Genomic DNA, 25,358 nt, shown 5'->3' on the forward strand with positions numbered 1-25,358 from the left:
AAACTGTCTCCAAAAAAATAAGCATGATAAGTAATGTGTTTAACTATACAGTTTAGTGTTACATATGTATTCTTACACATAGATACATTCCTGTATGTGTACATGTGTGTGCATGTGTATATGAACATGTTCTTCTTTAAAAGTGGGGAATCTTAAATCATTTTCTCCTTTACCTAACATTTAAATTCTATTTCTCCTCCCAAATTTCTTACTCAGTTACAATATGCTTGTGTTTGAAAATAATCAGTTGTCACATAATGAAAGCACACCACACACCTGCCACCACATATCGAAATTTAAAGAATTATTTCCTGTACCCATAAGATGCTAAGTAACAATACTTACCTTTAAAATAGTTTTATTAAAATTATTACTAATATATAATTACTAAAAATATAAATACACATAAATAAATTAGAAATTTGGCAAGTATGTAATGAATCATAAAATTTCATTGGAAAACTATCACTTAATGAGATGAACTACACTTTTTGTCAAATCAATATCAGTATTCAGATAAATTCTATTCAATACTTTTAATTTTTATAGATGTAAGACAAGTGCCCTTACAATTAAGTAGGTGGAGTAGTGAGGGGCTTATGATAATAATGTTACTCTTTTCTAAAAGTTCTATTCATGACATATTGTGTTATCAAAACTTATTCTACATGTAAATCAGCAGACAACGGCATTAGATTATATACTAACTTCGTGAAAACAGAGAGTCACCTACGACTTAGTGAAAAGACGTATCGTTCATTAATAAAGTTCTTTAGGCTTTAAAATCTGAAAGGTATGCCATTTTTGGTTTCTCTCAAGATTAATCAAACACTGTTACTATTATTATGGTTTTTTTAGCTAAATACACCTCATTGATAAATGATTGAGGTGATAGATATCCCAATTACCCTGACTTGATCATTACAGATTTTATACAGGTATCAAATTATCAACCATAACCTGAAAATATGTACAATTAATATAAATCAAGTAAAAGGTGAAAGACATGTATAACAATAATATATATATTCTAATTTTATGTACACATATGTATATATATGTATGTGTATATACATATATATTCATATGAAAAGATGAGAAAAGATGGGAGAAGATGGGAAATATATAAGTATATATATGTATGCATATATATACACATATATACATGGTATATATACATATGTGTGTCTGTGTGTGTGTATATATATATATATATTTTTTTTCCACATGAAAAGATGGGAAAAATATTTATTTACTCCAAAATTCTGTGACAGAGTTGCAAATATCAAAACATCGCCCTGGTGATTGCTGTGGTGAGGCTCTTGATTTTTCTAAAGCTCTTGTGTCTAAGTCTCAGGGTCATTATTGCCTATAAACCTGCCCTGGGTTTGGCATGTGACCTGCTTTGGCCACCAGGACAATAGCATAAGCAACACAGGGAGCCCTGAAATGTTCTTCCCATGGGAGCACATGCTCATTGCTCTCCTAGGAGCCCACTTGACATGCGCCTGGAGCCAAGGTTAGCCTGCTGGGTGAGGAGACACAGGGCCCAATCATAGCAATACCATGGCAGCCTGCTGCTTTGTCACCAAGCCAGTGGGTAAGCCTCTCAGAGCCAGACAGGACCAGCCAGATGGACTGGACGGAGACATGTCAGCAAGCACAGACAACATAGGCTGCCCCAGCTCAGGTCAGCAAGAATATCCAGTTCACCAGTCAACTTGTGAGCACCAACAGATGATTGTTTTAAGCCACTGAAACTGAGTTGGTTTGTCAACATGAAGCAATTAAATGTTAATCTCGATGTGTTTGAATATAATAATGTTCAATAAATGTTATCATGTGCTCTTCCTGTTAGTTATTTCAATTAGTTGAGCCTGTCTTCTCTATAACCTATTACATAAAGTTCATTTTCATTTTAATACCAATCAGCAAAATATTTTGTTGTCTGAAAATAAAAGTCTGACTCCCATTTTTCAATTAAAGTAAATATTTTAGTGCATATTACTTAATGCAACTTGGTAGATAAAATTACAAAGAAATCAATATTTAAATTTTCCAGATGCTGATTTATGTTTTAAATAACTTCTAAAAGCAAAAGTAAATTTATATGCAGTTAGTCTTTGCTTATTTTTTAATTGGATAGTGCAATACATAGTTACAATTTAAAATTGTTAATAAAGTGAAAAGAATACCAGAAGTACATATTATTTGGTAAATATGTACACACGGATGTGTGCATGCATATGGAATAATTGTGTTCATATTTTAGCAACTGTTTAATGTGAGATTAAATTTTCAAATTTTATAAATTAGTTCACAGATTTCATGAAACAACATGATCAAACTTTTCTTATATGTGCTATGTAAAAGAAAGAGAAAAAAATACTAAAAGCTTAATTGATCCATGACCTAGAATGTGATTCTATTTTTTAATAGGAGGTCGAAAATATTAAACATTTTATGCAATGAAGTAAGATGAGGATTGACTATAATTAGAATGAATATTCATAATGATTTGGTAAAATAGATTTTAACTACTTTTTTAAAGAAGCATATTCATTCTAAAAGAAATCATAAAATTGTTATTCATAGCATTTTTTTTCTCAGCTACATTTAAAAGAATGAGCATTGCTAACCAGTATTGATTCATTCTTTAAAGGCAATTGCCTTTTCTGGGGCTGGGTGTTGACAGTAGCTGGAAAAATTCCTTATACTTAAGTATAGGAAAAAGCCATTTAAAAGCTGGAATTTTATAAAACTGCCAAATAAAACATTCTCAGAACTTTTTGTGAGAAATTGAAGCTTGTTTCTAGGAACATGGTATTTTATATCAGATTTAAAAATCTGATATAAAATATTATGTGACAGAATAGATTTTACATTCAGTGACAGAATAGATTTTACGTTTGAAATAGCAACGTCCAATTCCTGACAAGCTAAATAATATTAAGGAATTATGATAAACATTTGCTAGTTGTATAACAATATTACACACATGTACAAAATGTTCTAATTTTGTGGAGATGAATATTAAAGGGTTGAGGGGTGAAAAAATGTTTGATTAGATTTAAAATGTCTTCAAATTCTTGAGAGTCACATTGATGTGAAGATTTGTCCATGTAAGGTGGTTACAAAATAAAATTGAGACTGGGTGCTTTGGCTCACACCTGTAATCCCAGCACTTTGGGAAGCTGAGTCTGGTGGGTCACCTGAGGTTAGAAGTTTGAGACCAGTCTGGCCAACATGGTGAAACCCTGTCTCTACCAAAAATTCAAAAATTATCCAGGCATGGTGGCCAACAGCTGAAACAGAAGAATTGCTTACACCCAAGAGGCATAGGATGCAGTGAGCCAAGATCGCACCACTGCACTCCAGTCTGGGTGACAGAGACTCAGTAAAATAAAATAAAATAAAATAAAATCAGAAACCTAAAAAAACCGTTTGCAACAACTCTAATTTTACAATAATTCATTTAATTGACAAATGTAATGTTCAATTTCCTTGGTAATACTGCAAATAGATTTTAAATCTAATCAAACTTTTTTTACCCTTCAATACTTTAATACCCAACAAAATTAGGACATTTTGTATATTTGCATAATATCATTATACAACTAGCAATGTTTATCATAATTCCTCAATATAATTTAATGCACAGTCTATATTTTAAATATATTTTTAAACTTTTAGGTTCAGGGTACATGTACAGGTTTGTTATTTGAGTAAATTGCGTGTCGCTGGGGTTTGGGGTACAGATTTTTTAATCACCCAGGTAATATGGTGCCTGACAGGGATTTTTTCCATTCTCACCCTCCTCCTCCCCTCGCCCTCGAGGAGGCCCCAGTGTCTGTTGTTCTCTTCTCTGTGTCTATGTCTATCGAAGTTTAGCTTTCACTTAAAACTGAGAATAGGTGGTATTTGGTTTTCTGTTCCCGTGTTAGTCACCTTAGGATAATTCGAAAGAGTGCGAAGCTCTTATTTACAGAACGTGCGTGCATTTGTAGAGCGACGCCCTGCTGTTGGCTTAGGCTCCAGCTGAAGGACACGTGGCTGCAGGAGGCAGCATCAGAGGCTGAATATGAAGACAGCACATCAGGGCCACTGCGTGGGGAGGTGCCTGACGCGAGCCCCTCTGTGGCCTCCCTGCTTTGGCACAGCTGAGTAACCGCACGCTAAGTGAAGTGTCAGTCCCACTTTGGGCACCTCAAGAAGAGCTGCGTGGCTGCTGCGTGGTTCCCTTTGTCACAGCGAGCAGCAGTGTGATCGCCGGCTGCCTGGAGGCAGCACTTCGCTAGACAAGGTAGGAGTGCTGTGGTGGAGTCCTGCGTGCTCCGTGTCAGCCACTCAGCTCCAGGCCAGCCGGGATCCTATGTGCAAACCCATCCTCCCCTCTGGAACTAGCCTCTGAAGCACCTGGGATGTGGCTGCTGGCCATGAAGCTGCCAGAGAGGCAGGACTGGTGAGCATCGCATGGCACATCTGTGCTCCACCTGCAAGAGCAAGCCATGGGTGCTGCTTGGAAGCCGTGGTGAGGCTACCTTTCTGTCCATCAGGCCAAACACACAACTCTTCCGCTGAGAAACATCTGGTGCCTCCTCTTGGCTTACCCGTGAAACTAATTTGCCTTCCTGGGTCTGACTCCAGTCATCTTTAATATCTTTGTTTCTTACTCTGTTCCTGCCTTATGCTCCAGCCGAATGAGAGGCTTCTTATACCATGTGGTATCTGATCACTGAGGTACTGTCCATGTGAATTACTCTGTCAGTATCTTCCTCCCCACTTTCCCTACCTATTGAACTTTTTTCTTATTTAAATTTAGCTAAACTGTGACTTTGGTCATCACTCCACAAATTATAAAAATATTTTGTATTTTAATAACTCATTGCATATTGTCTTAAATTATACTTTCGCTGTTAAAGTATTTTGTTCTTCTTGAGAATTTAAGGGAGATTCTGATTGATTTGTGGGCCCCTTAATACCTGTTGCAAAATACATAGTAAGTAATTATTGAGTATAGATTAAATTTTATAAAAGTGTAAACTAGCTAAATTGGGTACTTGAAAAACGTTTATTTTCGGTTCTGTCAATTTATATCCCACTTTAAATTTTTTATCCTACTGAGAAATAGATACAATGTGCTTATTGCATCTAATTATCCTAAGATATTTTCAGAAGCATCTGTCAAGACTCAAGTTTTAATGTTAGCAATACCTCAAGTACAAGAGATTTCTTCATACTTTCTTCATAATCATTCACCATATTCTGTAAGGCACCATTTATAGAAAATCTACTCTTCTCAAAGAAGAAAATCTCTACCAGGAGCTTATATATGATTCCAAAATAAATAATACAATTCATTGCAATAAGAACATAACTGTTATGATGATGAATGGTTAAATCTTGCCTCAACTATTTACTAAATATCTAACCTTCATATATTACATAATTTCTCTGAATCTCAGATTCTTCATATGTGGTACTTGATTAATCACAGTAAACAGGACAGATGCTTATCTTTATGAACAAATAAAGCTGAGCATTTTTGTTTTAGATGATACTCCCTATTTTATAAGGTAATCGTGAGAATTAAATAAAAAATATGTTTTCGCATATGTGTGAGTGTGTGCGTGTATGTTTGTGTGTGCGTTTTGTTGGTTATCTACCAGGCATTACAAATGTTACTGCATTTTTCTCTTTCTGACGTGAGATGTGACATTTCTCTTAAAAGCATGTTACTCTTTCTGATGTTCAGCTATTTTTGTCCTTGCACCTTTTATCATCACACAAGATGCACAAGAAAATTTGAACATACATTTTCCACTAAAATCAGCTTTTCAACCTCTAAAAGTTATTTTTGTGTATGTGAAAGTGCACTCAACAGTAAGTGTGTTGGGAAAAAGGGTTGCGAGGGCGTGCGTGTGTGTGTTTAAGAAGGAAGACAATTTAACCTCTTGACTTACTTCTAAGGATTGTGGGGTTTTAAAAGTATTTTCTCGTCAGACCTGATAGTGAACATGTGAGAAGCATGTCGATGTGGGTTCTAGCCATCCTTGCCAGGTTATGAATATAGACTGAGTTGGTTTCTCCTGATGGCTGTTCCTTCAACCAGGAGAGAATAGGATGGCTGTGTGTCAGAGCCCGAGGTTCAGCCTCCCTTGCTTTGTGGCAAGCAGAAAGCCTAGAATCCAGGAGCTAAAAAACATTTGACAGGATGAGGTAACATATTTGGTAAAGTGGTAGTTCTTGCACATTATGAGAACTAGACCACTTTAGAAAGGAGAAAAGTAGCAGATTTAAAGGGAGAGGTTACTTCCAGAGTGGAGTAGCCTAAGTAATTTCCACTGTGCAGAGCACCAGAGTGTGGGTGAACTAGCTTTCATAAGACGCCTTTACTGATGCTGTCCAGCATCCCATGCACATGTGTACATGAGCTCCTACCTGCATGTGTGTGTGTGTCTATTTACATTTGTTATATCCTTAATAATTAAAAAATAAGTCGCTCTCACATACCTGTAGCCGAAAATGCTGAAGACATTACTGAGTTGTACTTATTATAGGATATTTGACCCATATTTTATGAATATTGATCATTAGAAGTATTCAAAAATTTAAATATTAAATCTGTATCAGAAATATATAGTTTATCATAAATTATTTGAGCTGTTTTATTTAACTTTATTTCTCATACCCCTTTATAAGTAAATAAACTCCTTCTAATTTAAGATCTTCAGATCTGAGTTTAAATTTTCAGATTTTCCTTGGCTAATTAAGATCAGCAAGACATAAATGAGGTTTCAATTTCTAAAAAATTTTGTGAAACGGAGTGTTTTACTATTTAAAGTTCATCCTAAGAAAGGCAAAATTTAGATCTGTTTATGGAATAACCTTAGTAGTCATCCTGTGTACAGTTGGCTGAGGTTCATTGTGAGAAAGCCACGGCACAGAGATTGTGGTGGTGTTCATCTTGAAGCGCGTACTTCATCCTGTTTAATTGGACTCCATACTGTCCAGCACCATGCTTCCTATCTGGATACCCTTCACAGTCTTTTGATAATTTATACATGAATAAATAAAAATATTCTTAATGTACGTTTATTCAAAAACGTCCATTTCTTAAACCTGAAGATCATTTGAATGTACCTTTTATCTCAATTAAGTTAACTGTCTACAGGGGTGGGATGAGGAGCTCTGAGTGCTAACATGTCATGGGGATTGCCACCTCCCAAAATTGACGGGAATAAGGAGAACCTGGAGGCTGGGAAACAAACTTAAGTAAGTAGTCCACATCCTGACCAAGGCTGGGGCAGAGAAGAGGGCCAGGAGCTGTCTGATCAAAGGAGATCTCAGAGGCAGACCTAACTGGTTTGATTCTATGTACTGGATGAGAACATGGGAGCTGAGGATGTATTCATTCTTGGGTGACGTCATCAGCACTGTAAACTGAGATGCATTCTATTTAATCCCCATTGCATGTGAAAAATTAGACTTAGGCAAAGTGAGGATGATGAGTATGATTTAAACAATTTAGGGAGACTCCAGAAGACATGAATTCATGGGAGATCCAAGAAATTGCCTTCAAGTCCATTAGTCCTTCACTAATGTTGTCCAGCATCCCGTGCACATGTGTATATGCGCTCCTGACAGCATGTGTGTGTGTCTGTGTGTCTATTTACATTTGTTATATTCTTAATTAAAAAATAAGTCACTATCACATATCCAGAGCTGAAAATGTTACTGAGTTGTACTTATTATAGGATATTTGACCCATATTTTCTGAAATATGATTATGGATTTTAACTTGGAAGATAGAGATTTTAAGCTGGAAGATAGAATTGTGGATTTTAACTTGGAAGATAAATTAGGGATAGACATTTTAGAATTATCAACTGAAAGCCTGAGAATATGGAAATCCAACATTTTCATGATAGTTTTGTTGAAAGTGCTCAAGTTGGTTGTGCTTTGAGTTGTCACACTTTATGTGTCCCCTCCACACTAGTGTATTCTCCTGGGCAGATTATTTTTAATAAACTCCTGCTGCTGAAATTCTGGGTCCTACCACGTGGTCCAACCTCTCAGGTGTCCTAAGGAACTCCTAATGAGATTCGCCTAGGACCATGGACAGGCTCTAGGGACACAGTCAGTTTGGCTTCTCTCTTGCGCTTGCTACCTCTATTGTTACTGTTTTGTTTTTTTTTCTGCTAATTCTCCCAAACACAATTCATCTTATTCATTTCTTAAGGAAACCTTCCCAGCCTTCTGGTAGAGTTAGCTAGTCCTGTTAGTTCTCAGAGTTTACACAGCAGCCTCTTCTCTCCTTCTGGTCAAAGAGGAAGGGAGCCCTTGCAGGAGCCAACCTTGATCTGGGCAGCTCAGGCTCCTCAGCTTTTCCAATGGGCACTAGAGCAGGGGCCTTTTTTCCCCAGGGCTGGGTTCCCAGGGCTTCTGTGACACAGGGTGAGATGCATCACCGAGGCTGACCCACTGCAGTTAGCAGGTCTGCAGGGTGCACCCTCCCATCTCAGCTCACATTAACCCTCCAGTAGCAACCTCTGCCCTTTCCCCTCCAGGAGTTCTTGCTCTGTCATACCAGCTCCGCACCCCACTCCTGCTCAGGCCCTCTCCCAAGGGCATCAAGTGGGCCATGGATGACTCTGCCTGCAGTTGCCAATTCCCACACATGCTTGTGAGGTTTTTCTTTAAAATGACATTAGAGAATCGTGAATGTTCATTGAAAAGACAACTGGGAGTGAACTCTGCTCTTTTGAGATCAGTCGACCTGTCTGCTTGTTTTCACCACATTGCATCTTTGTTCTTGTCACTGTCTTTCCATAGTTCTAAGAATTCAGAAAACAGTTTTGTCCTTATCTGTCTCCACATTTCTCCAACCTGAACTTCGTCTCTTGGGCTTCCGTCTTAATGCTGTGATTCCCACTAGGTTTTCTTTTCCTCTAAAGTGGACTCTCCTGAGCTGCACCGTTGCTCAATAATGTGTATCAGTGCTCATGCCACTTTATACAGACGCATATGGCGTATTCTAATTGCCCTGTTTACAGGTAAGTGTGTCTGCGGCTCTTCAGGAGCAGTATGTCTTGCATCTTGAAATCTTAAAGCTAGGGAATGTTGATGCAAACTAAGTTGCTCAATAAATGTCTGCTGGGGTGGGAGTGTAAATTAGTTCAACCATTGTGGAAGACAGTGTGGCGATTCCTCAAGGGCCTAGAAATAGAAATTCCATTTGACCCAGCAATCCCATTTACTGGGTATATATCCAAAGGATTATAAATCGTTCTACTATAAGGACACATGCACACAAATGTTCATTGCAGCACAGTTTACAATAGCAAAGATCTGGAACCAGCCCAAATGCCCATGGATGATAGACTGGACAGGGAAAATGTGGCACATATACACCATGGAATACTACGCAGTCATAAAAAACGAGGAGTTCGTGTCCTTTGTAGGGACTTGGATGAACCTGGAAACCATCATTCTCAGCAAACTGACACAAGAACACAAAATCAAACACCGCATGTTCTCACTCATAGGTGGGTGTTGAACAATGAGAACACATGGACACAGGGAGGGGAGCATCACACACTGGGGTCTGTTGGGGGGAAATAGGGGAGGGACAGCGGGAGGTGGGGAGTTGGGGAGAGATAGCATGGGGAGAAATGCCACATATAGGTGAAGGGGAGGAAGGCAGCAAATCACACTGCCACATATGCACCTATGCAACAATCTTGCATGTTCTTCACATGTACCCCAAAACCTAAAATGCAATCAAAATAAATAAATAAATAAATAAATAAATGTCTGCTGAATGAATCCCAGATTGTATATGGAAATTTCTTCCTTAATCTCTCAAATCTGAAGTAGAGCAGTTGAGTACAAAATATTTTCTTTGAAACTCTCTAAAGAACTCTCTTCATGTTCAATGTTTTCAACATTTATGCAATTTAACATGTACGTAATAAATGTTAAAAACATTGAATCAAAAAGTGTATGGAATGCCTTGTTTTTAAATTGTCTAGATTTTGACATTCTCTCATAAATGATTCCAAACTGCACCCAAATATACATGTCTCCCTTCATTCAATTATCTTCACTTTTAACTACTTCTAATAACAGTAACTAACTGTGTATTCTTGTGGTAATTTGCTTTTTGTTACTGTCTGCAAGTCATTTTCAGTTATCCGTGGACCTCTGTTGTCCATCTTAAGTAGGAAAGTCCTAGGAAAGTGCTGTCCTGTTGAATTTCTGTGGTGAGGCCAACATTCCCACCTGCACTGTCTATTCTAGGAGCTACTGGCCCCATGTGGCTCTAGAACACTTGAAATGTGGTCAGTGTGGCTGAGAAACTGTATATTTATTTTTATTTCCTTGTAATTAGAACAGCCACGTGGCTAGGGTTGGCCATATGGGACAGCAGTTCTAGGAGGCAGTGCCTCCTTTGCCACCCACCAAAGCACAGCGCTGTCAGTGACCTAATCAGGCACCACAACCTTGTATATTTCCCTCACATGTGCCTATATTTATCCTCCAAGAAACTGGGCCTTTTTAAAGAAATAGCTTTATTTAAATTTTTAAATCAATGCAAAGACAATTTATTTTCAATTTATGACAATGTTCTAGTCACTCTTGTATATTGATGACAAGGTAAGTGACCATAAATAATTCATAGCATAAAGGCAAAGTAGTTCTATTTAAATTTTTAAGCCTAAAAATCAGATTAAAAATTCACTAGGCGATCTTTGATATTATTTCAAGTTGTGATTTGTTATTTTATCAGTAATTTTTTCTGGGTTTATCAGCAAAACAGTCATTAGAAAGCCTTTTATAAAATACATTCTAGGCTGGGTGTGGTGGCTCATACCTGTAATCCCAGTACTTTGGGAGGCTGAGATGGGCGGATCACCTGAGGTCAGGAGTTCAAGACCAGCATGGGCAACATGGTGAAACCTCATCTCTACTAAAAATACAAAAATTAGCCAGGCATGGTTGCAGAAACCCGTAATCCCAGCTACTTGGGAGGCTGACGCAAGAGAATCGCTTGAACCCAGGGGGTGGAGGTTGCAGTGAGCCGAGACGATGCCATTACACTCCTTCAGACTGGGCAGCAAGAGTGAAACTCCATCTGAAAAACAAACAACAAAAAAATGCATTTCAGTATCTATCACAAAGTTTTATGTTTTTTAGTTAATAGTTTTTCTTCTAGTTTCTAACTTTTTAAAGATTAAAATAAAATTTATTTAATTTTTACTGACCTGACTCTTCCTGGCAATCATCAATATGGGCAGGCAAAATCATAGACACAGGGCCGAAGTGTGCAGTGTGACGATGTCTTCATTTATCCTCTGCTATAAAATCAGGAATAAATTACATGAGGGCAACACGCTTTTATTATCATGTTCAAAACCCAGATGGATAATGCTGGGTTGCTATAAAGTCAAGGATCACTGTCTGTCTCATTTTTAACACAGACATTTTGCTTTTAATGATGTGTTAATGGGAGGAAACATGAATGCCATTTGTGTTATTCTTTGTTCTGGCTGAGGAATAACTGATATTATCTGATGAATATGCAAATAACTCAAGGCTCCTTATTAATTGTGTCTAAACCATCTGTTCCAGAAAAGGGCACTTGAATATCTTCCACATAACACTATATGAATGTGTGCAGAGAACTGTTAAAGAAACGTGGAGAAGTTAATCTATATATTTTAATTAATCTATGGTTTTACTACCATCAATAAATGGGGCAGCTTTCCTAAAATGAAATGAGTTGTTCCTATGAGATTATTTGGGATTGAAATTTCACAAGAAAAATGCCAAGAAGAATATTAGTGTTTTAAAGTACCTAAGCCATAAATTTTGGAATCCCAAGGTTTCGAATAGAACATAATTTATATGGTCTTAATCCACCAAATTCAATTCTGAGATAGATATACATTGCTTGAGGTATATACATGATTAGTGTAACATACTCATATTTATTCAGGGAACTTATGAATTATTTTTCTGCTGGTATCTTAAAAACGGTAAATAATAGCTTTGAAAACATTTTTAAGGAAAGATGAGATAAAATAGAAATCTTGTACCAGATGTAAAGCACTTCTATAATTAAATTGCAAACAGTAAAAATGAATTGGAAATAAGTTCACTTCTATTTTTACCTCACTTCTCTTCAAATTAAAATTATTGAACCTTATTTTAGATGGTGGCTGACTGTTTTTAATAAATTCTGCTCCACGATTCAGTCTGACTGCATGTCTCTATAACTAAGTACAGAATTGTTATCTTTTGTCTACAGGAGTAAATAGTAAGCAAAACAGGAAACAGTGTTTTATTTTATGTGTGTCACATTGTAAAGACACGTGTTTTTCGCCTCTTTGGATTACAGTCTATAACTCAAATATGATTTTATTTATAAATATGTCTAACACTCATTTATGTCCTAACTAATGGGCACTTTAACAAGTTTTTTTAAAATCTCAAGTCAAAATTCTTTGCATAAGTCAACAAATAATTGAACTTGTGATTTGTGCTTGAAAACAAAATAAAATGTATTAATTTGATAAGATTTATTCCCCACTGAATACAGCTTTGGCCAGGCTCTCAATTCAGGAACATACTTTTAACTTCTTTTAATAGAAAGTCAGTGCTTTCTTAATACAAAGCTGAAAATTATTCTGGGGTATTTCTTTAGGATTATGTAATACAATCACAAAATTATGATAATATATTCATTACCACCCTAACTAATCTCTTAACAGTTATAAAGATATCGCACCCCTGTGTACACACACACTGCAGCTCACAATAATTATCTCTTTGGTGTTTATATTCAATCTTAATACAATTAAATAGCATCTCTTTATAAACTGTGGAGAAAGAAAACTTGGGATGCCATTTCTAGCCTGGATACAACCACAAATTATGTGTCAAGTTTTTGGATGTCACGAATTTTTTGTTAGTAGAAACAAAATAGTAACAATTGCCACAGCCCAGAGTGTGTGGTATGCCTAAGAGCCCAGCAGAAAGTACATAGAATATCTTTGAAAATTCAATATTTTCATATCCATGGAAGGTAGTATTTTTAAAATCACTACAAATCTATATTAAATAAATGCCCTAATGTTAGAGTGCTCACTTTAAGCCATCTATGATACAAACATGTCTTCTCTACATGTCACTTGACACAAGCAGTCACTATTAATGACCCTGCTTTCTTCATATGTAATATCTTGGGAACAGGAAGACTAGAAAGTCATCCAATGTAGTATCAAGATTACAGTTAATAATATTGTATTATATACTGAAGATATGATAAGAGAGTAGATTTTTAGTGCTTTTACTGCACACACAAGAAAAGGTAACTGAGAGATGATAGATGTGTTCATTTGCTTGACAATGGTAATAATTTTACAATGTATACCTCCTATGTCAAAACAACATGTTGTACGCCTTCAACATATACAATAAAACGTTAACGAAAACACCTTTAAATGTGAGCCGATTTTCTGTTTCCCTTTCTACAGATACATTTTATAACTTCCATTAAAATAAAACTTTCCCCTGATATATTGTATCCCTAAATGCTCCAGAAATGTGTAAGATTGCTTCCTTTAGCATACATTTTATTGGTCGAATTTTTGAAAGATCTAGTCATAGCAATGTTGTGGTTTCTCTCATTTTTCCAGCAATACCAAAGTTGGTCAGAATAAGATCTTAATGTGTATGCTTAATGACCCAGTGGCTTCATTTATATTATACTTTTAAAGTTCCATATTATTTAGTTAGTTAATTCAGAGACAGACATTGTTCTTCACTATTTCTTGTTAATGACTCCCATTGGACCAATCTTTTCGGCTTCCCGATTATATTATGAAATTGATTTTGTTTAAAGTTGTTTTAGATATTCATTGTATTTTCTATTATTGAATTTATCCAAATAGTAGTATAAATGTGAAATGTGGGCCACTTACAGCTCTTCTTTTTTTTTTTTTTTTTTTTTTTTGAGACAGAGTCTCACTCTGTCACCCAGGCTGGAGTGCAGTGGCATGATCTTGACTCATTGCAACCTCCAGCTCCAGGGTTCAAGCGATTCTTGTGGTGGGCCATTGCATCTTAATAAGCCCCTACATGTTCTGTCTTTTTACCAATTCCAGTCTCTGTCCATGATTTTGCTACCTCTTGCCAGTTAAGTACTTCTCCAATGGTTTCCCATGAAATCTCCCTGCTTCTATCCCATACCTCATTCATTCTCTCTTAAACAGCGCAACCCCCTTTGCTCTAAATCAATGATTTCCATGCATTTCAGTCTCTAGAAGTCTTCCAGAAATTCCCATTCCATACAGACTTTTTTTTTCTTTTTTTGAGACAGAGTCTCACTCTATCGCCCAGGCTGGAGTGCAGTGGTGCGATCTCAGCTCACTGCAACCTCTGCCCTCCAGGTTCAAGTGATTCTCCTGCCTCAGCCTCCCGAGCAGCTGGGATGACAGGTGCCTGCCACCGCTCCCAGCTAATTTTTGTAGTTTTAGTAGAGACAGGGTTTCACCATGTTGGCCAGGCTGGTCTTGAACTTTTGACCTCGTGATCCACCTGCCTCAGCCTTCTAAAGTGCTGGGAATAAAGGCGTGAGTCACTGCGTCCGGCTGCATACAGACTTCTTTAGCTTGATTTTGGTATCTTTCACTCCACGACTCATACGTACTCGAGAAAACAGGCTGAAAGTGAGGTTTCCTGGCGCTCTTCAGACCCGTGTCACTCTTCGTTTTCCACCCTCCTCCGTGCTTTCGTTTGTGTGTTCTCTGCTGGTTTTCCCACTGCCTCTCTAGTTTGGGGTGTACCAAAATGTTACTGTTTTTTCACATTTCAAAGTTCTTTTATTTAACTTGTGTTTGAGTTGTTTCCCTCGTGCGATGTGTTATCTCATCTTAATTCTTATTTTCATCTTGATCCCCTCACTGCTGATGGGATTACTCATTGCAGCTTACACATTGTCTTGCACAAAATAGATGATAAGAAAACTTGAATTAGATGGCCACTATTTTTACAATTAAAAAAGTAAAAGAATAATATTTTTTCAGTTTTCCAGTTATGGCTTCTATTTTGTACCTGTGTATCTTTTAACTCAGAATATAAATGCAAATATTACTTCTCAGCTAAATATAAATAAAAATTCTACCTTTCAGCTATAGTAGGTGGTCTCTTCAAGCAAAGGATACGATGAAGGCTGCTAAAACTCCTTCAGGTGTACATTGGATCCAGGCTTCCCTGCATCTCTAATATTGGTGATCATTATTTTGCACTCGATAGTGTCGGAAAGTGTGCCACGCGCTTTCCATTCCGTAGATCGTGTTCCACAGCTACCTCCTACAAGGCAGGCTTATTGCCTCTATTTTACAAATAATAACTTTGAGGCTCAGGAAGGTTGAGCAATTCCAGAAAGCTACAGAAACTCAAGATAAAATGGCAGAATGTTTGTTTTGTGCTAGTTCATTTTTGGCTGTTGAATGCTCTCTGTTGGGAAGGCCTCCAAACACTGGTTCTGTCTCAGAGAGCACTGTGTAGACTCTGCAGAGATCCCCACTAAGACCCCCGCACTGCATCTTTCTCTGACTTGGGCGATGTTCACGGTGCTGACCTCCCATCAGTTCCTGTCCCTGGCAGTATATCCCTGGTGTCTCCTCTTGAATGGCCTCGTTCTTGGAAATGTTTTCTTCAAGCTATGGAAACCTCTCTCTGTCCTGTGGGGCACCCTCAGGTCTTGGGAAGCCGGTACATTCTTTTCCTGAGAGGCACAGGCTGTTCTCATTTGCTTCCTCACTCTGGCATTGTGGGCTGCTCCGCAAGCCCCTCATTCTAAGGCTTCGCTGGATGAGGAGCAGACACCAGTGTTTGTGCCCCTAAACCTCAGAGGACAGATGTCAAGTTCTGCTGAGAATTGCAGTACTGGGTGCAGCTATAAATTTCTACAGCTCTGCCAAGGGTTTATGTTAATAGAAGCCATCGCTTAACATCTACGTGTCTCAATTTACTCAGCTTTAAAATAGGGAAGATAAAATCAACTTCATAAAGTGCTGAAGTTTCAATCAATTCACGTAACATACAACAGCATCAGAAACGTGGTAAGCATTTAAAATGTATTATTATGAGTGTTAGTGTTTGAGGTCTCTTGAGAGTGTCTCGTTTGGATGAAAGGGACAAGTGCCTCCTTCCCTTTCACCTACAAGATAGCATTCTCTATTACTACAAATTTCCTTCAAATACATTTTCCCAGTAAAATGCTAGACTTTATTTTTATAATGTAAACTCTTGAGAATTATGTTTGCTGGTTCAGTCTGTCTACCTTTTAACAAATCCTCTAGGCTTATACACAATTCCTCTCTAAAACAAAGGACACTTACAGTCAATAACTCTCGAGACCTGGGAGGTCTTAGCTGAAACTCCAAAACACTGGGACAGATTCTTTGCACATTGTTTTATAAGGAGAAACATGACTTCTTCTCTGGTGTAGCCAGAGCAGCAGTGACATGCATTAGAGAGGCACTAGCATCTGTTCCAATTTTCCAGAAAAACTCTAATGGCAATGAGATGCCCACTCTTCTTATTTTCTGGATTATTGCCTTTGCCTAAATTTATGTTAATATGTATGTGTATGGAAATATGACATAATGGGGCCATTTGCTAACGAATGTATGCAAAGTTCTTAACAAAAGTGAAATGTCCCTAAGATTTACTATTTGCCAATAAAACACAGTATTGAATCAAGTAATGAAAGGAGTATGTTAACTAATCACAAGACGATTATTAATTTTGTTGTGTATTAGTATTGAGTAATAAAAAAATATTTGAGCTGGCATGGAAGGCAGAATTACAGAGCCCCAGAAATGTTCACACCGCCATCCCAGAAACCAGTAAATATGTTACCTTACATAAAGAAAGGAATTTTGTGGATAGAATAAGATTATGGCCTCAAGAAGGGAAGAGTAGCCTGGCCCCAGGTGAACCCAATAAAATCACATGCGCTCCTAAAAAAAAACACCTTTCCCAGCTGAGGTTAGGATCAGAAGTTGTGACGATGAAAGAGTGGTCAGAAAGATGCGATGGTGCTGGCTTGGAAGATGAAGTAGAACCATGAACCAAGGAGTATGGGTGGCATCTAGAGACTGGAAAGGGAAAATAAGTGGACTGTCCCCTAGAGTTTCCAGGAAGGAATGCAGCCCTGCTGATACTGTGTGTGTAAGCCATTGAGACCCATGTGGGACTTGTAACTTACACAACTATAAGAAAATAAGTTTTCGTTAAGTCAAGTTTGTGGTAATTTATTACATTAGCAACACAAAAGTTACCCAGTACCCAAGGCCGTGGGATCCCACCTCTCGCATCACTATGACCTGGATGTAAGACACGGACTCAAAGGAGATTATCTTGTAACTTTAAGGTGTAATGACTGCCCTATTGAATTTCGAACATGTGTGGGGCCTGGAGCCCCTTTGTTCTGGCCAATTTCTCCCATTTGGAATGGCTGTATTTACTCAATGCTTTATCCCCACTTGTATCTAGGAAGTAACTAACGTGCTTTTGATTTTACAGGTTCCTAGTTGAAGACTTGCCTTGTCTCAGATGAGACTTTGGACTTGAACTTTTGGGTTAATGCTGTAATGAGTTAAGATTTTGGGATATTGTTGGAAGGGCATGATTGTGTTTTGAAATGTGAGAACACGAGACCTGGGAGGGGCCAGGGTGGAATGATACGGTGTGGCTGTGTCCACACCCAAATCTCATCTACCTTGAATTTTAGTTTCCATAGTCCCCATGTGTTGTGAGAGGGACCAGGTGGAGATAATTGAATCACGAGGTGTTTTCCCCCATCCTGTTCTCATGATAGTGATTAGTTCTCAGGAGATCTGGTGGTTTGTAAGGGGCACCCCGCTTCACTGGGCACTCATTCTTCTCTTCACTGCTGCCGTGTGAGACATGCTTTGTTTCTTCTTCACCTTCCGCCAGGATTATGAGGCCTCCCCAGCCATGTGAAACTGTGAGTCTGTTAAACTTCTTTTTCTTTATAAATTACCCAGTCTTGGGTATGTCTTTATTCGCAGCCTGAGAATAGACTAATATGTCTAGCTTTTGATGCTCAGAATTGAGGTGCTGTTGTAGAAAACTCCCAAAAACAGGGAGGTAAATTTGCTATTGGCCAATGGGCAAAAACTGAAAGAATTTTGAGTAGAATAATAAAAACAGCCTAGATTGTTTTAAACAGACAGTTCGCAGAAACATGCACTGTAATGATTCTGATAGCAAGGACTCAGAATTAAGTGAGGAGCGTGTAGAAAACCCTAATTCATATTAGAGAGACTAGTAGAAACATAGACATTAAAGTCATTGTTGCTGAGAGCTCAGGAGGAAAAGAACAGACACCTAAGTGGAAAGTGAAGGAGAGGGAATCGTTGTATGTGGCAGAAAACTGAGTGGGTTGTATCTTGTAATTGTGTGGTAAGCAGAACTTTTAAATGATGAACTCAGTTAGTGGAGGTGATTGCCAAGTAAAATATTGAAGGTGCAAACAGTTTTTTGTTTTTGTTTTTCTGTTTATAGTAAAATGTGAGAAGAAAGTGACAAATTAGGGAAGAACTATAAAATGAAATTGGTCCAGGACTTCATAATTTGAGAAATTCTCAGCCTATCTAGAGTGTCCAGTCATAGAAAACGCTCTTACAAGAGATTAACTTTGTGAATAAAAAATCCTTTTAATGAGACCAGAGAACATCTGGGAAACTTAAGGGTATAGAAATCCAGCCTTCTCAGCAGAAGCCAAAAATAGAAAATAGAGAGATTTGTGAATGAGCTGCTTATGTAAATGGAGTGAATTCTGTATCATACACAGAAAACCCACAAGATGGTTCAGAAAATTATATCAGCAGAAACATATTAACTAACAGAATCTAACTGACATTTACAGAACACTCTAGCCAATAGCTGTCTGTTATTTTCAAGGACTCAACAAACATTCACCAAGACAGACAAGTCCAAATTTCTGTTCACTTGTCTGACAATGTTTAAACACCCATGTTGGGAACTCTGACTGTGGATTTGTTCATTTTTCCTTGAACTTCTATTAGCTTTTACTTCATGTATTTTGAAGTTCTGGTATTAGTCATAAAAACATTTAAAAGTTTTATATTCTCCAGATAATATGACTTCTTTTTCATTAGGAAATGACTTTATGCAAAGTAATAGTGTTGGTTCTGAAATCTTCTTTGTCTGATGTCAGATAGCCACACCAACTTCTTTTGAATAGTGTTTTCATGGTATATCTTGCATTCGTCATTTTAATTTTAATCTGTTTTCCTTTATATTTAAAAAGTGTTCTCCTTTTCTGTGTGTGGCCTGGAAACTTTTGTTCAGATGGGAAACTGAGACAATCCTAGATCTCATCCTGCTTGCTTCTCTCCTCTCTCAAGGATCACTGTCTTCCATTGCTTAATGTCTAACATCTTAAAACAATTGCTTCATATATATTACCCAGTATTTTTAAGTTTTCTTTCAGTAACCAGAGTAAATTTGATTTTTATTATTACATTCTAACCAGAAATTAAATATTATTGCTCATATGCCTCATCAGTTCAGTTCCTGGGTATCTGATCACCTGAAATTAAACCTGTGGTCACAGATAGAACTATACACTTTATTTATGAATATCACATTTTGGAAACAAATGCCTTTCAACTAGGAAATACATATATAAACTATGGTGCAATCATAAAACAAAATACTACTCAGTAATAAAAAAGCAACTACATGGATAATTCTCACATGCAATGTATTCAGTAAAAGATGTTTTTATGAGAATAACACAGAAGGCTACATATTATATAATTGAATTTATATTATATCTTGAGAAAGAAAAAACCTAGAGACAAAGCAGTTTACTAGTTGCCTGGTCTGGGAGTAAGTAAAGCACTTCTCTATAGAAGAACATTGGGTAACTTTCTGGGGTATTGGAAGAAATCTATGTCTTAATAATGATGATTATAGTACTATATTAATTTGTCAAGACTCATAGGGCAATAAACACCAAAAAAACCCCCACAGTTTAAAAAAAAGAGGTAAAAAGCATTACAACAAACACTATAAAATAAATATATAGAGTAAAACAGAAATTCTAAACAAGACAAATTAAAAAAAAAAAAAACAACACAATCGGCATTGTATTAGAGGCCAGGAAGTTGGTGAGAACCCAAAGAAGAAACTGTGATGTTATCAGCGATACATGATCAATCTTCACATGCTCTACCTCCTGCCCTGAAGTTAAAACAACAACAACAAAAACAAACAAACAAACAAAAAACCTATGGTGGGGTGTGATGACTCACACCTGTAAATCCCAGCACTTTGGGAGGCCAAAGCAGGTAGATTTAAGGTAAGCAGTTCAAGACTAGTGTGGCCAACATGGTGAAACCCTGAGTCTACTAAAAATATAAAAATTAGCCAGGCTTGGTGGTACACATCTGTCATCACAGCTACTCGGGAGGCTGAGGCAGGAGAAACACTTGACCCAGGAGGCAAGCTTGCAGTGAGTTGAGATCGCACCACTGCACTCCAGCCTGGGTTACAAAGAGAGACTCGTCTGACCAAAAAAATAAACAAACAAACAAAAAGCCTATGACCACTTTTAGTGGTAAATTATTTCAAACATAAATGAAACATAAATAAATAAATACCTGAAGCTGGGTAATTTATAAAGAAAAGAGGTTTAATTTGGCTCATGGTTCCACAGGCTGTACAGGAAGCATGGTTGTGGAAGTCTCAGGAAACAGGATCATGGTGGAAGGCGAAGGGGAAGCTGGCACGTCGCACATGGCAATTTTAGATGTTCCAGAATAACACAATGTTTGGAGCATTAAAACGTCTTTTCTAAGTATTCTAGGCACTGTTTTATGCTTTAAATTTAGTCCTAAAAACAGCCTTACGAAGTAGGGGTACAGTAGATGTAAGCATCTTACAGATGAGGTTAAATAACATTGGTTACACATCTAGTAAGTGAGTGGAAGAAAAATCGTTGGAAAATCACTTGTATTCTAGAAAGAACACGTATGACAGAAAAAAGAAAGAAATCATTTAAGAAGAAAATAATAGATATTTTATTTATGAATATGAATGAATACTTCTAAAACACTACCAAATATAATTGAAAAGTACACTGACAAATACAATAACTAAGACCCGGTTATATAGACATGAAGAATGTGAAAAAATGACTATTAAGAAATGTATTTCCATCAATGTAATACATATAATACATCAATAAGTCAATTAAGAAAAGTTGAATGCTCATAGGTCTTGAGAAGGATTTCCATGGAGTTCAAAACTCATTGTTTATCATGTTAGTAAATGAAAAAGTCTTCATTACAATAAAACGTATCTATTTCAAAGTGGCACTTATACTTAATTGTGCCTAACCTTGATGTGACTGGGGAGAAAAAACTCAGAATCAGATTGCAGAAGTAACCACCATTGTTACTTAACGTTGATCTGGAAATGCTGCCAGTTTTTCAAAAGCTTTAAAAATGCCCTTACCTGTGATTTACTTACTGCACTTGCAGAAGGAGGATTATCCAAAGCAAATTATCCCAAATTAAGAAACAAAAGGAATGCTTTTACACTGTTGGTGGGAGTGTAAATTAGTTCAACCATTGTGGAAGACAGTGTGGCGATTCTTCAAGGATCTAGAATCTGAAATATCATTTGCCCCAGCAATCCCATTACTGGGTATGTACCCAAAGGATTATAAATCATTCTACTATAAAGACACATGCACACGTATGTTCATTGCAGCACTGTTCACAATAGCAAAGAGTTAGAACCAACCCAAATGTCCATCAATGATTCACTGGATAAAAAAAAACGTTGCGCATATACACCATGGAATACTATGCAGCCATAAAAAAAGAATGAGTTCATGTCCTTTGCAGGGACATGGATGAAACTGGAAACCATCATTCTCAGCAAACTAACACAGAAATGGAAAACCAAACACTGGAGGGAGAGCATCAGGACAAACACCTAATGTATTCAGGGCTGAAAACCTAGATGATGGGCTTATAGGTGCAGTAAACCACCATGGCACTATGTAACAAACCTGCATGTTCTGTACATGTATCCCAGAACTTAAAGTAAAATTTAAATATATATATATAAAATAAAATAAAAATACCCTTACCTATTGATTCACTTATTACACTTCCAGAAAGAAACTTATTCAAAGAAAATTATCCCAAATTAAGAAACAAAGCTGATCAGGCAGTACGCATTAAAGTCTCTTATCACTGTGATCCCAATCCACTTTGCATATTGTATTCAGTTTATTTGTTTTAATGGTTGTCTCCCTACTGGTGGCAAGCTCAGTAAGGGTAAGAATCATTATATGTTGCCAGTGAAAGTGGTCACCTATCATACTTTTGGACTATAAGTATTAGGCAAAACCATAAATGTTAAACAATGCAATATTATTTATGATTACGAAACCCTAAACACCACTAAATTATCCAAATGTTGGAAATACCGAATGAACTGCAATACATCTATTTTAAAAATATTAAGGCTGTTAAAATTACATTTACAACAAAGTGCTAGTTGATAAAATATACTAAATAGGCGTGCGATATATGTGATATGTTTACAACTGAAAACTGGGCGAAAAGACATTGAAATGTTAATGGTGGTTGCGATTGTTGTAATGGGCTAGCTTATTTTTTCTAATTATCTATGCTTTCTAACTATACTTTAATGAACATATTTGCATTGTTTAGATAAGGAAAGGATAAACATTCTAACATAAAAATAGCAATTTGTGTCTTTTTCTTATTTGCTCTTTAAATACTGCATATGACAAACATATTAAAGAAATAGTCTCCCTCTATAATTAAAACACAACATTGTTAGTATAGATGAATGTCTAAGACATGGGTAATTTGCTGCATTAACCAAAAGAAATTTAACATATGGTATAATTTTGAGACTATTACAAAAAATATGAAATATTGCTAGAATAAAGAAGTTAATTTTATACATATAAAAAAGCAATGACATATAACTATTAATTTATAAAATGAATACAAGATATGCATATTAAGATTTGTGACTAGAACACTCATCAGGTTTATAAGTGACATGGTTTGGATTTGCGTGCCCACCCAAATCTCATGTTGAATTCTAATCTCCGGTGTTGGAGGTGGGGCCTTGTAGGAGATGATTGGATCATGGGGGCAGAGTTCCCCCTTGCTGTTCTCGTGACAGTGAGTGAGTTCTTACAAGATCTGGTTGTTTAAAAGTGTACGACACTTCTCCCTTCTCTCTCTTCCTCCTCCTCTTGCCATATAAGACATGCCTGCTTCCTGTTCACCTTCTGTCATGATTCTAGTTTCCTGAGGCCTCCTCAACCATGCTTCCTGTACAGCCTGTGGAACCATGAGCCGATTAAACCTCTTTTCTTTATAAACTACCCAGTTTCAGGTATTTCTTTATAGCAGCACAAGAATGGACTAATACTCTGTATTTAGGTCCATGATTCTTGTTTTATTTTGATACACTCTTGGTCTCTCATTGAATCTGAAGTAAATACAGATAATTCATTTATGTTTAAGATATGCTACATGTACATTTTATAGAATCTTTTTCTACAGGGTTTCTATAAAATAGATTTCTATTTATGAAATTCCAAGTCATATATGACTTTGCCAAGAATTTAAGATGTGCTCTTTTAGAAGGAAAAATAGAACTTTCTAATATGCTACCAAATTAAAATATTACTGTAAAGTACAGTAGTTATTTAATATTTGATATAGTAGCTTGTGAGAGTTGAAAGCTAAATAACAGCTATCTAAATAGATCTTGTCTTGTGGAAAGATGTAAGTTCTGTTAGTTTCCTTTTCCTTCTTGGACTTCCCTGGAAATTTCTAGCTTTCTGTTAGCCATGCATTTTTGCAAGTTGAACGGAAAGGCGCTGTAATAGAAAAATAACTAAGGCAATCATTTAAATTATGAAAATTAGTGACATGAAAGGGGTAGCCTTGCAGTTGCCTGTCTCATATGCCTGTTTTCATTACCTGAAACCCTGTAAAAAGAGGTAGTTCTGCACCGTTGTGCTCTTTCTGTGAAGTACCTTCAGCTATGAGAGGAACTGCAATCCCAGTAGGGTAGAGCAGAAATAAAAGGAAGCTGGTGCCTGCTGAGTGGAGCTGTGCAGAAGCCCTGGGTTCCAGACACCCGGGCCCTTTCACAGGTGAAAGAGAAGCTAAAGTCGATCTAGCCTAATCAGCAATAGGGAATTTGGTACTAAGAAATAATACATTTAACCTAAGAAGTAACAGTTTGCACAGAGGAGGAGGTAGGGTTTTGTACTCATTATGCCATTAACTAAAAGCCAGTAAACTGGAATCTCACCACATTCTGAGAAAAATCTACTACCAAATAAAACCAAAGTCTGGCCTCTAACAGCCATGAAACCTGGAATCCTGGGACCTATATTCATAAGACATCTCGCAATGCTCACAGCCCTTCCAAGGAGCAGAACCAGTGGCCATAAAGGGTGTGGCTGTGGTAGTTCCAGGAACAAGTGACTGCCAGGTGTCCCATCCTCCCCTCTAAAAATGTGAATTTCATTGTCCTCATCCTAATCCTTCTCCATCAATGTGCATTGGATGTGTTGGGGGTAAAGTATCTGTCTTTGGGGTTAGGCATGTCAGAGCTGCACAGGAGCTTAGCCTTCCACCAAGTGGTGTGTATGTTCAAACAATAATATACCATAAAGTATAGCATGTCAGAAATGTCCTAACAACTCACCCTAGTGATCTTTTAGGAAATGAATAGTAAGGTACATTTCATTTTTGAAGTGCAAAATTTAAATGCTGATTTGAAAATGTAGCAGTAAATATCCCGGCAGATTCCTGGGCACACTATTTAAGAAACAGCACTAGGGGCAGCCATGATAATGGCAACGAACCCTGTGCTGTGAGTCAACTGTGAACCTTGGCCTTGGACCTAACTAAGAACTGCACACCGTAAATGACATGAGCCCCATTTTAGAGATGAGAGAACTGAGGCTCAGGAAAAGGTTAAATAACCCGTCCAAGCTATTAAGTGATATAAAAGAAATGCAGCCCCATCTCCTAAGCTCTAAAGATTCAGTACTGTGCACACAACAGCAAAATCGTCAAGCTTTATCAATATAGCAATGGAAGAGACATAAGTCTTAGGTTGACCTAGATGTGCTTTGAAATGTGAGGAATAGGAAAATGTGTTACATTTTCCCCAGTCTTAATGGCACAAAATTTTCACTCTAACTGTGG

Source organism: Aotus nancymaae, unplaced genomic scaffold (assembly GCF_030222135.1).
Source record: "Aotus nancymaae isolate 86718 unplaced genomic scaffold, 86718_ANA_hifiasm-v0.15.2.pri h1tg000057l, whole genome shotgun sequence".
NCBI classification, from domain to species: domain Eukaryota; kingdom Metazoa; phylum Chordata; class Mammalia; order Primates; family Aotidae; genus Aotus; species Aotus nancymaae.